Consider the following 17,833-nt stretch of genomic DNA (forward strand, 5'->3'; position numbering starts at 1 on the left):
TAGATCCAGAAATGAAAAAGTGCTGAACTTAATGCAAGATTTCCAGCCTGTTTCGTGTAAAATAACACATTTTTCTCACGGCTACTAGCACAGTTCTTTTGTGCTAGTAGCCTTGTGCTATTCTTTTGTGCTTGTTTATTTTTATGTCATGGCTTTATTGAGGCAGGTGTGTCTCCCAACTTGTCCTTTCTTTAAGAAAGAAGATTACTATAGTGACAGTTTATGTTTTTCTCAAGGCCCAACCAAGTTGTTTCTTATGCCTAAACCTAAACAGCAATTGAAAACTAAATTAAAAGTGAGTGAAGATTAAACCCTGGGATAAAAGAGACACCGAGCGCAAAATACACCCACACCTCACTCTCCTTGCAAACGTACAACTTATGTCACCACCAATTATCAATGGGGAGCAGCTGAAAGAAGAACTCTTGGTGGTCAATATTGTATAAAAGCACAGATGCCAAAAGAAAGTGTTTCTGTAGTGCAATCAGACAAAACAGAGTTATGTGACACCGCAGAATGAGAACATACTGAAATATTCCATGTTTCTGGGGTTGTTGTAATCTGCTGAGCGCATGTTGAGTTTTTGTGTGAAGGGGTGAACATGTTGTCTTGATAAGTCATTAAAGACTGTAGTAATGCTGTCTGAAGGTGGTCTGTAGTGTACATTGTTATATAGCATGTAAGTTCAGGCCGTGTTCCATAAGCAGGACCCAGCTTTAGCTATTCAGTTCCATAAACTAAGATAGACAAGGAAAAATTCAAGCTGTATCTCAACTTGAGTTACTTCAGTTGCAGAGGATTCCTAGTCTGGTGACATATAATTAACATGTTGACTCATTCCCAAACATTTCAATGAAAATCACCATGTTCTCATCTTCACTCTTCTTCTCCAGATGTGAATGTGATGTGCGTTTTTTCGGAGGATTGTCTGCTCCCCTGCAGCTTCCAGCCCGGCAGCAACGAGACCATTGAATGGTTCAGGCAAGACGTGGTGGTCTACAAGTATTTCAATCATCAGGAGTATTTCAATCATGATCATCTCAGCGGACGGGCCCACATTTTTCAACCTCTGCTGTCTCGCGGCAATGCCACCCTGATGCTCAGGCGCAGCGTTCTCAAAGACAGGGGCATGTACAGGTGTCACGTAAACAGCTCAGCGGGTGAACACAACGCAAAAGTCATCTTGAAGATAGAAGGTGAGTTTCGATTCGATGTCACAACTAGATATTTAATGATTCCAGATGCAGCCTTGTGCAAAAGAATCACTGCTTATGTTTTTCGAGTTTGCTTTAAAGCAGTGAGACTTTTAGTGGTCTTGAGCAATAGTTCCCCAGGCTGCACATCAGCTGCTTTGTCATTTGTTTTCAGTACGTTGTACCTGACTGTTTTCGGAGCAATGTTTTGGTTTTTCTTTCTGTTTTAAAGCAGTTTGACAGGAATGAAAGCACCTTGAGGCAACTGTTGTTATGATTTGTTTGTTTAAGGAGCCTGGAGAACTATCCCTGAAGACTACTTAAAGAAATTATAAGAAACCTTGCCCAAGACAGTTCCGGTGGTGTTTGCTAATACCAAATATTGACTTTCAGACTTCTAAGAATTGTAAAATAAATGTTTTTATTATAGACTGTCTTTCAAAGTCAAGGTCAAAGTCAGCTTTATTGTCAAAAACCATTTGTACAGATCATAAACAGGAATTTGAAATTACTGTGCTCTCACAGCTCTCAGTGCTACACTTTCCATTTATCTTTGCAGCTATTACAATGAATCAATGCATTAATAATGCTAATAAAATAACAAGCAAAATAACCACAGATTCAGCAGGTCCATGTCATAGAACATATTACTCAAATTCTTCAACAGCTTCACTGAAATATCACATGAATTTTAATATTCTGCTTCTCACTTTCAAGTCTGTCCACAATCCCACACCTCCCTACCTCTCTGTTCTTCAGCACAGTGCTTCCTGAACTCTGAGCTCTTTTATCTCATTATGACATCTGCTCATCTGAGCCACCCCACATTCGCAACCTATCACATTCTCCCTACATTTAAAACCAGTCTTTTTAAGTTTGCCTATTCTCTTTTATTATATTTTATCATGGACTGATATTCTCCCTGTGTTTGTGTATTGTGGTCACAAAGGTGCAACGTTGGCTATATAGGAATGATATCAGCTAAAGCAGTTTCTTAGGGAGCATTTACCATGTTGTGTTTTTATGTCCTCCCGTGTGTGTGTGTGTGTGTGTGTGTGTGTGTGTAGCCCCAATCCGAGGCCTGTTCCTGGAGCAGTCTAGGATGAGTGGCTATGAGGAGATGAAGTGCACCGTTAACAATGTCTTCCCAGCTCCTCGAGTAACCTGGGAGACTGAACCCCCAACATTTGAATCCCTCAGACCAGTCACGCGCATAATACCTAACAAGATGGGTCTGTACAGTGTGGACAGCCGTCTCAAGAAGCTGAAAGGACTGCCGGACATCATCTACATTTGCAAAGTCACCAGACTCTACAGTGGACAGACCTGGACTGCTTCGATAAGACAGCGAGGTGATTCATTCTTCATAGTTGTAAGAGTTGAATGATGCCACCGTGTGTTAAAATATATTCCACTACTCCACCTCTCTGTCATGATGGGTGCAGTTTCCATTGTGGACGGAGGAAAACATGCCGCAGTCAGACCTTTCACTTATTTCTTCAGTTCATGTAATTTTGTTTTGTGTTTTGTTGATTTAAGTTAAAAAATTCCAGATTTCCTACGGTGATTTATGACATGCACTCAGGCTTTTTGAAGACTTTGCATGGGGAGTGTTATGACAGCATCTAGTGGAAGGATTTCATATTGCACTCGGTTGCTAAACTGTAAACCTGCAGACTTTACGAGAGGGACAATTTGATAAAGCTGAAATCATTTTATAGAGGAACATATTTTCTTTCTTTCAACATTTCCATTTATGATAGTAATAGACTCATTAGAAGCAAAAATTGTAGGGTGTATGCTCAGGACAAATCACCAAATATGTTTAAAGGTCCAAACAACAAATTGAATTCTTTGGATTAAAACATTTCACACAATACCAACTTGTAGTCCATTGCCCACTGACAACTGCATAATAGAAGTAAAACATCTTCATTCATAAAACATTAAAACATTAAATACACAATAAAATACAGTACAAATACATAAATGGCAAGAAAAACCAACAGACTTCATTCCATTAGGTCTGCAAGGTGATTCAGCCTTCGACTGCACCAGTCAGTCTGTAGAAATTGCACAAGGACTTTACTCCTTGCCAATGCACACCTCATCTACTTGAAATATTTACAAATACATGTTAACCTTCGAGCTACATAAAAGCACATTTTATAATATTTTACCTAAAAGGATTGTCCAAAAGTTCAAAAGTGGCCCTCTTCCAAGGCCTCACTGAGAACAACAAAAGAACTGTAGTCTTTGACCCCTTCACTTAATATATACTACATACTGGGCCTACCCACCTCCTTCAAACCTTCTGTTTTTAAGTGGCAGCCAATCATAAAAAGGCTGGGTTAAAGGGGAGGAGCTAAAACAACATGGATGAACTGAGGGGTTTACACCAAGACTCAGTATGAGATATTTTTTTTTAAACAAAGGAGAACATTTTAAAGTAGAATGACGTACCCCAGTACTCCAATAGACTCCAACAGAGTAAAAAAGTGTACAAAGCAACAGCAAAATACTTTATTTTTTTTAGATGCAACGTGTACCTTATTTTGGCAGTAATCCTATTTGTGTCTCTCCTGTAGAAATAAGAGAATCTCCAGGGACAGACCTGACAGTTCCCTGCGCCGTCCCCAGTTACATGAACAAACCCTCCCTCAAGTGGACTTTCTCTAATGGCGAGGACCTTTCAACCATCTTAACCTATGACAGCCGGTCAGAAAACATCATCTCCTCACCGCCCTGGAAGAGCCACGCGGAGCTGGACCCCTTCAAGGTCTCATTTGGAGATAGCTCAATAAGACTGATGGACCCCAAGGAGTCGGAGCACACGGGCAGATACACGTGTGTGTTATCCATGCCGTACGGCACGCACACTGAACGTAGTGACATCATCATCGGCAGTCCTGTTGGTAAGGTTACAGACACAGGAAATGATTTCAAAAATGATTTCAACAATCTAACATCAATCAAACAATCAACAATCTAACATCCAGCACTGGGATATGTCGAAGGTTAAGCAATGTGCTTTTTAAATTAATAATAATTTTTAATTGTCTTTTATAAATGATCTTATCTGTGCATCCACACGCTACATTATTTGGCTTTAAAAACAGATAAATGTAATATGTAATGTTGTTTTCTTTCTCTAAAAACAGCTGATTACTGTATTTTTAAAAAGAAGCCCCATTATGACCATTTCCAGCTCCATAGTTTAAAATCTTAGACTCTACTACAGAGGCTTTGCTGATTTTATGATTTTAAGGCCCTCTGTTCAAATTAAGTCAAGCGACAAGCCTTTAACGCGTCCCCTTTCAGACCAATTTACTTTTGATTGGCTGCCCCTCACAAAAAATGAATATTATAACAGGTGGGCGGGGTTTTCTGTGATCACAGCCAGAGCTGTGTGACTGAGACAACCACATGAGCAGCAACCAGTAGTGTAGGTTACAGAGCCACAACTGCCTGGATATTAAGCATTAAGAGCAAACTTCAGCCTGAGCTTTTGATTCACAGAGATGACTTGAACATATTCTCACCTCATTATTTTAAACCCTTGGCCGTGTTTAATTAGGTAAAAAACAAACTGAGTATAACAAATACCCCTTAAGGCTGAGTGTTTTGTATAATGATCTGTATTGTTGAAATTAACCTGTTTCTGTTACTTTTTTTATTTTTGTTGCATTGTGCAGATAAGAACACTACAAAAGGCAGTCCATCATATTTGTGGATTCTGGGCCTGGTGGTTGGACTACTGCTTTTGTCTCTGGGAGGGATTCTGGTCTACCGGAAGCTAAAAGGTAAAGATGGACTCCAGTTGAAAGAAAAGCTGTGAAACAACAACTTTACTGCACTCAGAACTTGAAACATTTTAGCGCTAACTGATTCTCATACTGATGTTTTAAGTGGAAGTTAGTTTGAAGAAATGGTGGCCTTTACATAAGACTTAAAAGAAACACAAATAAATATACATAAATAGATTAAAACAAGCTGGACTGTTTTTTTAACCTCCAATTAAAATGAATCTCTGAGTTTTTATTGCAAATATTTAACTTTTTAATCTTAAAGAATTCAAGTTTGTCTCAGAAATTTACCGCGTCAGCTAATCAAACCACAACACACTTATTATATTGACCAATTTAAGACATCTGGGTAAGAAATCTGGGCCCAGCCGTTGGAGCCAAATGAGTTTTTGCTTTTTTGGAGTAAAAGGGTTGGTTAACATGCACACACTGTATCGGTGCACAGTTGTGGGGCATAGGTGTGTGTTAGATGATAAATGTGGTTGTACTCACCTGATGTTGAGTAGGGCGAGCATGAGGGAAAACTTTCCGCTGACCGCAGCTTGACCGCATTTTGACTGCAACTTGATGTATAGTTTAAAGCACTAATCAATATCATACTCAGATGTTATAGTTTGTTATTGTAATTGGTGCAATTTTTTGTGCGTTGCACGTCATCTGTATCCTCGTGTTTAGTTGGAGGAGCTGCAACAGCCAATTTCTATTTGGGTAACTGTCAATTTTGCTTTTAGGAAAGCTCCTAACCGAGGGGATTATCTAAATTACAGCAATAATAGGAGATAGTTGAATCATTTAAATACAAAGAAAAGTGAGGTTCATTGAACTGTTGCTTAATTCTTTGTGACGTAGAGTTAGCAAAGTGCTGGAGGTCATTATTGCCATGATAGCTTTGGACAGTGGCAGCAGGTTTGTCAGCTGCGAGCTCTTTCATGGTGTTAATGCCAAATCCTGACCCTCCCATCTAAATGTTGCAGCTTAAATGGAGACTCCTCAAACCGGGCAATGTTTTTCCTTTGTTCTGTCATTCAGTGTTGGAGCGCCTGTGTGAACAGATGCTCTTCTGCATAGCTTGGTTGTAATGAGTGCTTATTTGCTCTGACCTCTGGCATCAGCAAAGCATTTTCACTAGAGAAATGTGCCTCACTGGATATTTTCTCTTGATGGAGCTGGATGTGTAGATCAAATGTTTCTGAAATATTCAGACCAACCCATCTGTCACCAAAAACTGGGTCACGTTCAAAGTCACTTAAATCACTTTCTTTTCTCATTTTGATGCTCAGCTGGAAGGGGCAGCTGTTCAGGTGTAACTAAAAACTGACCAGTGAGTGGATTTTCAGCCTTTGGAATTAGCAGCAACTATTACGTATCTACTGCAGTAGTAAAATGAAATTTGAATATTTTATTCCATCTTTTGAACTTTTTGAATTCACCACTGCAGATATCTGGTGTCATTTTAAGTAGTTTTGTGTGAGTGCTTTGTGTTCTTTGTGCATCACAGTTCTTTTAACCCAGTTCTTTTGTTTGTTTCTCTGTTTTAACACTAGTTCAGATCTTTTCTTGATCTTCATTGTGGTCAAGCTTAAGTAAAGCAGGCAAAGAGAAAGGAAGTGCTGTTTTGGAATATTTGACTATTACCTGTCTGTGACAAGGTCAGAAGCAGACATTGTCAGTAGTAATATACCTATAGCTTTTTTGCCCCCTCAAGAATCTAAATATTTGTGTCACAATGATTTCTATAAAAGCATTGTGACACAAATATTTAGATTCTTGATTCACAATGTGTCTGAACTCAAAATCTTTAGAGTTTCATATTTATAAAGTATCGCAAAGAATACATTTATACCATTGTATGAGCTACACTTCTTGTAAAAAATAAACTGATTGGAAATGCGTTTGAGAAAAGCTCCTGCTGTGACCTTCCTTCTGTGAGGGCACACACACACACACACACACACACACACACACACACACACACACACACACACACACACACACACACACACACACAGAGAGAGGGGGGGGGGATCATTAATAAAGGATTGGAGTCGGTTTTGGATTTTCACTTGTTGTTGGCTTTAATATGAACAGTCACATAAAATTCATTCCAATTTTTAGCCTTCGCTTCAATTAAGATGTTTCTTTAAATCTACAACAGCTTTCCTTTCAAAGAGTTTACTGACATAGTAAAGAAGTAGCTAGGGAACTTAGTAAGTATGAGCAACATTAGCTTAGGGACAGTTTCCACAATAAAGAGGATTTCATCATCTGCAGTTCGTCAAAAAGTGCCATATTGAAAAACAATTCAGCAGACCCTCAGAGTGCGGATACAAACTACTGAACAATGGGTCCGACTGCTGCAGCACCTGTTTGTGAATGGTTAACACTTAAGGAATTTCCATTGTTTGAGGGGCTGTGTGGTGATGCAGCAGCATCTACAGTAGCAGCATCTACAGTAGCAGCATCTACAGTAGCAGCAGCAGCATCTACAGTAGCAGCAGCAGCATCTACAGTAGCAGCATCTACAGTAGCAGCAGCAGCAACAGATGCAGTAGCGTCAGCACCACCCCGATAAGCATGTGTGCTAGGTGCACACACCCTTTCAGGCATGACAGAAGCCCCAGTAATAAGACAATCGACGGTAGCTTGAGTAACAACAACTACAGGCAAATCTGGATGTGTTTCGGTTGGTTGATCAACAGCATCATCAGCAACGGGTTCAGAATGAGTTGGACAAGCGCGCTCATTAGACACAGCACTGCGTGCTGCAGCGAGACTGCTAAGTGTTGCATGCAAAACTTGATAGTTGCTTACTAATTGTGCAACCGCCTGGTTAAAAGCATCAAAGTCAAACCATTTAGCTCGAGTGGAGGTACCATCATTGTGTTTGAATAATTTACGGGGTGGATCCATGGTGTGGATTTTAAAAGTCACCTATTTAGAACGGTGGTATTTATGAGATGTAATAAACCCGAGGTATTGTTTATTGTCTGCTGGATACTAGTTACATCCCCTGCTATTTCTTGCAAGTTCCCCGGTGTTGCTTCTTGATGTTGGTTGACTTTAGCTGCTATTTCTTGCTTGATCGCTGTGGATATATATATATATATGTATATATATATATATATATATATATATATACACGTATGTATAGAACAGGATGTGTTTGGCTCTTTTGATTTATTTATGCCTATACTCACACTTTGTTCTGCGTTATTCCGGATGGCCCCGATTCTTGACACGCTGTGTACTCTGTCTCAGGCCTGGCGTATTAGAACATTTGTAAATATTTAAAACCTTTTTTTTCCTTTAAATTGAGCGTCATGTATAGAGACTTGTATACATACCTAGCGTATGGCTTGGTCTTATTGCACCGGCTTCTGTAGGTTTTTCTGGACAACTTATTGAACCTGTGACTGGGGGATAAGCCCAGTTAATACAAGGTTTAAACAAACACGCATATATTTAAAACATGTGTAACACTGTATTTACCTTGTGTTTTTTAGAGGTGTAGTTTGCCCAATATAGCTTTGTGATCCTGTAGAAAGAAAGAGAAATATACATTTTAAATGTTACTATGTGAGAAGCAGGTAATATTGCTTCTAAAACAATGAGACTGTTTTGTGTGAGCTGATGACTGTTTTTAAAAAAAGAAGAAGAAACACAAACCTTGTGTAAGTGTAAGTATGGTGTCCCGTTGTGCCGATCTCCTAAAAATCAGGCTTTTGTTTAGAAAAAGAAAACAGTTTGAATATTTTATGATATACTGGGGTATACATTTAAGAATCCATTAATAGTCTTGTTTTACTTACCATATATGTTGTCCATGTTAAAAAGAACGCTGTTAGGTTTGCTGATGAACGAAGTGTTATGCTCTCAAGGGTCAATGTGAAGTAGTGAGGAAAAATACAGGGTGTCTGCTTAGGGTGTTTTATATGGGTGGGACTAGTTTCAGTTGACCTCTGAGATGTAGAGATAAAAGAGTAGGCTGTAAAGAAGAAAGGTGGAAAGCCTTTGGAGACTCTGTTGGACATGGTTTCAGTTGACCTCTGAGATGGTAAGATAATGGAGCTACAGTTGGGATGTGTGCTGGGATGCTCTTGATAAAGGGAGCCTCTTTTATTGTTTTATGACTTGTTTTGCTGACTGTTGGGGACCTAACTGTAATCAGAATCAGAATACTTTATTGATCCCTGGGGGAAATTATTTTTTGTTACAGTGCTCCATTATAAACCAACATAAACCAACATTAAATTAAATCATCTATGTCTAAATAACAGCGCTCACTGACTGATGGGGGTCTAACTGCAACCCCCTCTGTCCAACTGTTACAGAGTGTGGCTAGGTGTGAATATGCGCTTTTAGAAGTATCACAGTTTATTTCTAAAAGAATACATGTTGTTTGTGGTATTCTGTTTAAAAACTATTAGCCTCTGTGTCTTTTCGGAGCGCTAAAGAAAAAAGTAGTTAAATCATCCATGTGTAATCAACAAGTCTTACTGTTGCAGGGTGTTTGTGACTAGTAGATAATTAGAGGTTTAGTTGCATTAAAGGCACGTTGGGGGTTGATACAGCGCTAGTGTGGCTAGGTGTGAATATGTGTTTTTTAGAAGTATCACAGTTTATTTCTAAAGGGATACATGTTGTTTGTGGTGCTCTGTTTGAGAACTATTTGCTCCTAAATAGCACTAAAGAAAAAGCAAAATGCTCCTAACTAGTTAAAATACCCTAAACTAGTTAAATGGGCTGTTGGGGGGTGGGGGGCAAAAAAGCCATAGGTGTATTGTCCTTGTGTACAGAAATGTTGTAAGCCGAAGCCATTGCTGATTTATTTATTCAGTGTTGCTGATATTCTCTCTTCTGTCTGCAGGAAGAAACACCGAGGCCAGCAAAGATCCAGAAGAGGCCACTGAGCTGCGTTCAGCCAAAGGTTGGTACAAAGGTGACTTTTGTTGCCTAAACAAATGTCAGAACAGAACTGGAGTGTGTTTTTTTTTCTTCTTTTTTTAAAGGCCAAATTTGATCTATCCTCATGTCTAGAAAAAACAGGCTCTTCTATCTTAAACTAACAGCCTTATAAATATGCAGTATCTTGATAATTAGAGATGAACTTATTTGGGTAAACTGCTGTAGCCAGGTACACTGATTCAATTGTAGACCAAGTATCCATCCTCTTACCCTTCTCCTGTGTTTCTCCTGTTTCAGATGGAGACACAAAGTGAGAATCAGCGCTCCGGAGTGCCACAAAACAGCCCTGAGACCAGAAATACTAACACAACCAGCACTCACACTGTTACACACTGAAGAGGAACTAGGAGTTTCTTAGAGAGATTCACTTTATTTTTCTATTTTCTAAGACTACTGGATACTTTTGTTTGGCAAGTCTGTGTGCTTGCATGAACGGATACTTTCTTCTTCAGAAGCCAAAGTTGCATCCAGACAGCGAGGAACTCGATGTGTTCTTACAGAAATGTTTTTTTGTGGAGATGCCTAAAAATGTCTTCTTCTCAACTAAAAAATTCACAGAAAACTCTCTGAGTGATCGAGATGCCCACTTTCGCCTTAAAAACAGGCTCTGAACTATATTGAAGATCATTATCCTTCACCAAATGAGGCCCTGCTCTGGAGGATACTCAGGAATTATTGTTAATTATTATTTAACAACAGAAACAAACCAAGTGCCTGCTGTGTATAGCTTTGAGACCTGGTATCATCTCACACACCAGTTATCTGGATGGTGTTTGCACATATATAGCTCCACATGCTTTAGCAGTGTAGTAATAGCAGCTAGCAAGCCAAAGCTATTTGTAACTGACTGTCAGTAGTCCATTCAAAATAGCTCCTGAACGTTCTGGCCACTTTCTGCTGGTATAAAAGTTTATTATGGAGAAAAAAAGATTAACGAGACATTTGTACCATTGTGTGATTTTTAGTGGAAGATTTTACACCCCAGCAGAGGTGAAAAGAAACCTGTCCCACACTATCCTGCTGTCTTAACATCACTGAACTTTAAAGGACTCTTTACAAGATGAGTTATAAAAATGAATGTAAACATAATTCAATGATGTGACTGAAACGACACGCTCGTGTTTTAACGTGGAGAGATTAATGTTAATCTGTCTGTGATCGTCAGAGTCATGTTTCATGAATTATACTAGACCTCTTTCTAAATGTGTCATAATAAATTAATGTATTAAAAAAGACTAATTACTGAACTCATTAAGTCTGCTATTGTTTTACTTTAGGTTGGAGGAGGAAAAATGTCAAGGAAAGCACTTTCCTGTTGAGGTTCTCCCTCCACTTTGAGTTTGAAGTTTTGTTTAATAGAGTGTGTTTATTATGGGCTCATTTAAATAAGATAATGCAGTGTATTCTTTAGGGTGAGTCTATCTTGTGCATTTAATGTATGACTGTGTAGTGTCCCTCCTCACTTTATGGCATCTTGCTCCAATAAGCCAAGCTGGAGTTCAGGCTTTAAAACAACACTTTACAAACTGACATCAACAACAACATGTATCCCTTTAGAAATAAACTGTGATACTTCTAAAAGTACATATTCACACTAGCGCTGTATCAACCCCAATGTGGCTTTAATGCAACTAGTCTTATAATTATCTACTAGTCTGCAACAGTTAGACTCGATGATTACACATAGATGATTTAACTACTTTAGGGGCATTTCACTTTTCTAAAAGTTTCACAGGCCAATAGTTTTAAATAGAGCACCGCAAACAACATGTATCCCTTTAGAAATAAACTGCGATACTTCTAAAAAACACATATTCACACCTAGTCACACTCTGTAACAGTTAGACAGAGGGGGTGCAGTTAGGCTCCCAACAGTCTGTAAAAAGGTATGAAGCAACAAAAGAGGCTCCCTTATCAAGAGCATCCCAGCCCAAAGGTGTTTCTTCACAAACAGTTAATTCCCACACTCTGTAACAGTTAGACAGAGGGGGTTGCAGTTAGGCTCCCAACAGTCTGCAAAAGAAGTCATGAAGCAACAAAAGAGGCTCCCTTTCAAGAGTATCCCAGCACCCATCCCAACTGTAGTTCCATACATTCCACATTTTTTAATTACAAACAAACAAACAGTTAATTCCATTAGACTGACATCTTATCTGCATAAAGTTTGATGATTTTGACATGAGGATGTTTTCACAGTTACAGTCATATTATTTGGAAAGTTGCTTTCAATATTTTACATCTCGTTACATACGAGGGAAATAATTATCTGATCCCCTGCTGAATTTGTCAGTTTGCTCACAAGTACATGAACAGTGTCTCGTTTTTATAATAGCTTCATTTAATAAAAATAGAATTAATATAAACCAAATGAAGAGAAACACATTATATAAATTAAATTGCATATCGTTAAATAAGTATTTGACCCCACAAGCAAAACATGACTTACTATTTTAGAGAAACCCCCGTTGGCAAGCACAGCAATAAGTCACTTCTTGAAGGTTTGCACAAATGTTAGGATGAATTTTATCTCACTCATCTTTCCAGAAACTCTGTAAATCCTTTAGTTTTCATGGCTTGGCAACTCAAAGCTTAAGTTTCATTACGATTTCTCCTTCAAGCAGGACAAGCTGCTGCCAAATTTTTGATTTTGGTTCCATCTGACCTCAGGACCTTCTCCCGAATCTTCTATGAATCATTTAGATATTGAATGGTAAACTTGAGCAGAGGAAATATTTCAGTCCAGTATGTGTTAAGGTCTTTTTGGATTTCTGAGCATTGACAAGCTCCTTCATTGTAGGGCTGATCCACCACCTTTATCATGATTGTCCTCAGCCCATGAGGCAAACTCTCGCATGGAGCTGGGGAGACTGATGAAGATTTCATATTTCTTCCCTTTTTGAATAATCGCATCAACAGTTGTGACGTTGTCGACAAGCGACTTGCTGACAGTCTTGGATCCCATTCCAGCCTCATGAAGGTTTGGAATCAGATACAAGATTTCAGTGTTGTGAAATAATTTCGAAATTGTCACTAACGATCTTTTGCAAGTTTTTTAATAAGCGTGTGCTTAAATATGTCACTTTACAAGAATTTGATATATATTTAAATAATTTTTTTCAATTATTTGGAGTACCGTCGGGAAACTCCCAGCATTTTGTTCAATTTGGACAATGTTTTTGTTTTTGTGGTACAAACTGAGACATCTGAATTAACACTGGTTTTATTTTAACTGGTTGATTTTCCTAACACAGTAAAAATCATGTTTGAACTCCCTTTCTCTTCACTGTCTAAATATGTATAAATTATGTGTGTGTTTATATGTTATGGTGAAAAGAAATAAATTTTTATCGGGTATGATTTGAACTGTGAGGATTCAGATCTGAAAACACTTCAAACAAAGACACATTAAATGACTTTGAAAAGAAAAGAAAATCATCAAAAGGACTTAAATCTTGCTATGTCAATCCCCGGACCTTGAAGAAAGTACACAGGTAAGGTTAAGGTCATGACCTTAACCTTACCTGTGTACTGTGTTATGTAAAAATTCATTTTTACAGCAAGGATTTTATTGGAGTAAATGTTTAACCTACTTTGGGGAGAAAAAGGAGGAAAGCCCCAAAAATGAAAAGGAAGCTCACCTCTTCTGCTTTGTGCTGGATACAGTAAATAATATTTTTGCAACAGGAATATTAATCATTATTAATGCTGCTTATTTCAAACAGTAACAGACCATGTCGGCAAAAAGTCCCACAGGACAACAAACAGAGGAGTTCACTAGAATCTATGTGAGCCTGAGTGAAGCTGTGTGTGTGTGTGTGTGTGTGCCAGTTTGCATTGTCTGCATTGTAGGACAGATTTCCCACCTTGTGTCCCCCACACACCTGCCATTAATCACACATCGGGTGTTGATGACATGTTGACACAGTTCATGGTACCTGGCTCTTGACCTTGTTGCATTTACTTGTGTGCAAAAGTGATTGTTTCCTGCCTGTCTTTCTGACCAGCTTTGCTCAGATTTCCCAACACGGAGTGCTGACTCTTGTGTAGAATCGGGAGTGGATTGGATTCTTGTGATGGACCGAGTTGAAAAACAGGAGGAGCCCAGGAATTATTAGAAAAATATAGTTTCCATTTATTTAACCCCCAAAAATTATATTTACAAGACTAATAAATGTTGAGCTCATAAAAGAGGTCAAAGAAACAAAACTGAACTCATGCAACGACTGCAACCTTAACAAACCAAATGACTGCCCAAACATACATAATTGACCTAAACATGAAATGACATACAAGGGTATATATAATGGCTGATCAGACCATTGTGACACATGAGGGGTAACAAACAAAACACAATCATAAATCACAAACAGCAGTACAATCTAGTTTGTTAATAAACTAAACACTAAAGAAGAAAATCAAAAACCCCATTAAACCCTAAACTCAACTATTTAATTAAATACAAATACTTTGTTTTTAAAGTAAAGAAAACACACATTCCCCCCTTCAGCAGGAAGTGGTGGTGTGGTCCAATTATCTTCCTTTGTATTTAATGGTTTCAAACCCTGGCTACCATCTTTTGTCCGGCAACTCCCAGGGATGATGGCAGGTAAGAAATAAAAAGACAAAGGTTAGTCAGAAAGCAAAGAAATGAAGTAGTATGAATACATAAGTAAACTAAATGTGCGCGCTTACAAATAGAACAAATGTATCCAAACCAATCAATGAAGTTATTGGCAACTAAAATGTATTACTATGTTCAAAATGAAGAATGAAAATACAAAAGTTACCGACTTTAGAGTGTGGGCATGGGTTTGGCCATCACAATTCTGTTTGCATAATAAAACAATTGCATAGCAATATAACCTGAAAGTCTGGAAAATAAAATGCTTTTAAGAGATTACTTTGGAAGAGTATCTCCTTATCCATCAATTTTCAGTTGTTTGTTCTTTTTACTGTTTCGAGGCTGATTTCTGTTTCACTTCTAATTGCAGGCAGTTTGCCTTTACAAAAAGAAAGCAAAAAAACTACATCATTACAAGCAGAGACTGTGACAGGCTATCATTACCATGTTGATTTGAAACCAGGTGTTATGGGTAGGCTGAAGCTCATTGATAATGCAATGAACCTACACTCTCTCCTGCTAATGAAGTGTTAGTCACCAGCTGGCAAGAAGATCTCTGGATCAGTTTACCCTGCCCTACATGGCTCCTGTTGGTCCACCACCCAGAGCAGGGTTCACTATCTTGTGTACTGACTGGAGCCCCTGACAGTTTGGTGCCCAGCTTGCAAAACAGGCTTATGGTAAACTGAGTGCCACTTCTGTGGTGGGGAAGGAACCTGAACTGGTATGCAAGGTTGAGCGATACTAATCAGATCATTAGATTAGGTCTTGGCTCAACACACATTGGACTGGAAGGGAACAGAGTCCAGCTCCAGGAGAGAGGCACCTGATACTGGGGCTAAAAACAACCAGGTCATTGATCAGTTTTATCAACAATTGCCTGTGCCTGTATGGTCTGAGCATGTGAGTAAAGAGAGAGGCTGAACTTTAAATCGACCACCAACTGGTAGTTAGCTGGATCGGGTGTCACAGGAAGACGCTGAACGGGCCTGGTGTGCCATATTTCATAGTGAGGATGCATGCATGGAGCTGTGGATGTCATGGTGGTATTCCCAGAACCAGATGATATACACAGGTTAAGGAAGCTCAATAGGGCTCCACCAACTCCACCAGCAGGCCAAGTGGAGTTGAGGATGAATTGCTACCACAAGTGGAGGAGTTTAAATATCTCAAGGTATTGTTCCCAAGTGGTAGGAGAGTAGAGTGCAGACAGATTGGTACTGCATCAGATTACCAGCAACATGGACAATGTGCTGATCTGTTATGGAGAACAGAGCTGAGCACAGAACTGAAGCTGTTGAATTGCCAGTCAAACTACATAAGTTACATTATCCTACAGTCTTAAGATCTGGTATCTCAAAAGACTGAGATAATATATATATTAGCAATGAAATGAGCATCTTCCAAAGGTGGCTCCCTTAGAGATAAGGTGAGGAGATTAGTGATTAAGGAGGGAAATGCAGTAGAGTTGCTACTCCTTCAGCGAGACTCAGTCGAGGTGATTCAGGGATCTATAGAATGCCTCCTGGACACCTCTTGGCTGATGTGCTTCCCACATGTTGTGATGGGAGGAGCCAGACTGGAGACACACTGAAAGGATTATCTCTCTCTGTCAGCTTGATTAGAATTGATGTCTCCCTAAATGAGCCAGAAGAGAAGACATCCTGGACTACTCTGCTCCCCATACCAGACCTGGACAAGGAAAAGAAATTCAAATACCATCAAACCACAATAAATATATAGATCGAGTCAAGTCTATTGCTGTACTAAGTGGTTTTGAGTTATGGCTGTTTTCTTTCCACAAGGTTCACTCACAATGCAGGACGTCAAAAAAAAAAAAAAAAAAAAAGACAGACAACTTCAGCTTCTGAAGTCATTGCTGATTTATTTATTGTTTCAGACACACACCTCTCTCCCTCTCTCTCTTATGCAGTACGAAACAGTTCCTGAGCTGCATGCAGTCAAAGAAAATCTCATATATACTTACAAAACCAGACACTAGGTGGAGCCAGAGAATAGCTTCAAACACTAAGCTCTTTATTGTTGCCCAAAAACTGCATAACTGGTTACATCTCAAAGGTGACAGTGAAATGTTATTTATACTAACAGGGAGTGTGATATATTTCAAACAACTGCAATATTAGGCAACGTTGAATAATCAACCACCAAACAAGGTTACAGCAAGTTCAACAGCAGTATAATCTAATTGTCACATCACACATTGTTGTTTAATTGGCATTTTCAGTTTTAAGTCTTAAGAAATCCAATAGCTGCTTGAAATGGCTTAATTACTTACAGATTTAAACACTGCCCACCTTCTCATCCAGTTCTCCTTATGAAAGAAAATATGCCTATTTAGGTAACTCATGTGTGACCAAGTGAACCAATTAAATTGCAGACCAAGCTGCCTACTCTATAATATCTAATCCTCTTACCCAGAATGCATTTCTCTTGTTCCACATGGAGCTGCAGGTGACAGTAACCTGAATGAGAACAGCCGTCTGACTGGCAGCACCAACGGACAATCAGACCCTCAGACCAGCTACAAGCTAACCGGAGACCAGTCACTAATGAAATACTAACACAACAAACACACACACTGCTACACACTGAAGAGAACCTCTAAGAAAGAGTGGATAATAGTGGCAGTACAGCAGTCTGCATGCGTCATCTCTCATAAACAGATATGTTGTAGCATCTTCCTGGGGAGCTGGTATATTTAGATCTTGCAGTTATATCTGCAGTTACTCAAAGTGTTCTTACAGAAACATTTGTTTGTAAAGATGCCCAAAAATGCCTTCTTCTCAATCCTAGAAACAAATAAACAACCAAATCCACAGGAAATTGTTTTTTAAGGAATTCAGAAACCTATTTTTTCTCTAGAAAAAGTCAGGCTCTGAAATATATTGAAACATCTGTGCGATTATTATATTCTCTTATGCCACATTATACCTCTAATGAAAGATTGTGAAATCATTATGTAGTTTTAGTTTACATTATTCTCCTGACTTAGAAGAAGGTGATAACTATTACATTTATTTGTATTGCATTATACTGCTGATTCATAAGAAATACTGTTCTCAGAGAATCATGGCCTTATTTGTCTGATTAGGAAGGAACAGAACATACTGCACAGGAAGCCAAGGTCATAACTTAGGCTCACTGAGATAGAAAGAATCTGGATGTTTAGCTTTTGTGACTGTGGAAGGGGGGCTAAAGCTATAAGAATGTGAGAAACGGTCAGACAC

At 38.8% G+C, this 17,833-nt stretch overlaps 1 long non-coding RNA gene across 2 annotated transcripts; it reads right to left on the bottom strand.

The window, feature by feature from the left end:
• Nucleotides 1-3,694: 3,694 nt before the first annotated feature.
• LOC145430989 (uncharacterized) lies at nt 3,695-8,925 on the bottom strand. 2 transcript variants are annotated; one of them, XR_013911356.1, is made up of 6 exons: nt 8,809-8,923; nt 8,666-8,718; nt 8,489-8,534; nt 8,344-8,412; nt 8,197-8,259; nt 3,695-4,102 (listed from the first exon to the last, which is right to left on the bottom strand). It is a non-coding gene; the product is annotated as an uncharacterized LOC145430989 (long non-coding RNA). The 2 variants fall into 2 exon arrangements; XR_013911357.1 differs by lacking the exon at nt 3,695-4,102 and adding an exon at nt 7,945-8,084 and having other exon boundaries at nt 8,809-8,925.
• Between the last annotated feature and the right edge of the window lie 8,908 nt (nt 8,926-17,833).

Source organism: Astatotilapia calliptera, chromosome 9 (assembly GCF_964374335.1).
Source record: "Astatotilapia calliptera chromosome 9, fAstCal68.1, whole genome shotgun sequence".
NCBI classification, from domain to species: Eukaryota; Metazoa; Chordata; class Actinopteri; order Cichliformes; family Cichlidae; genus Astatotilapia; species Astatotilapia calliptera.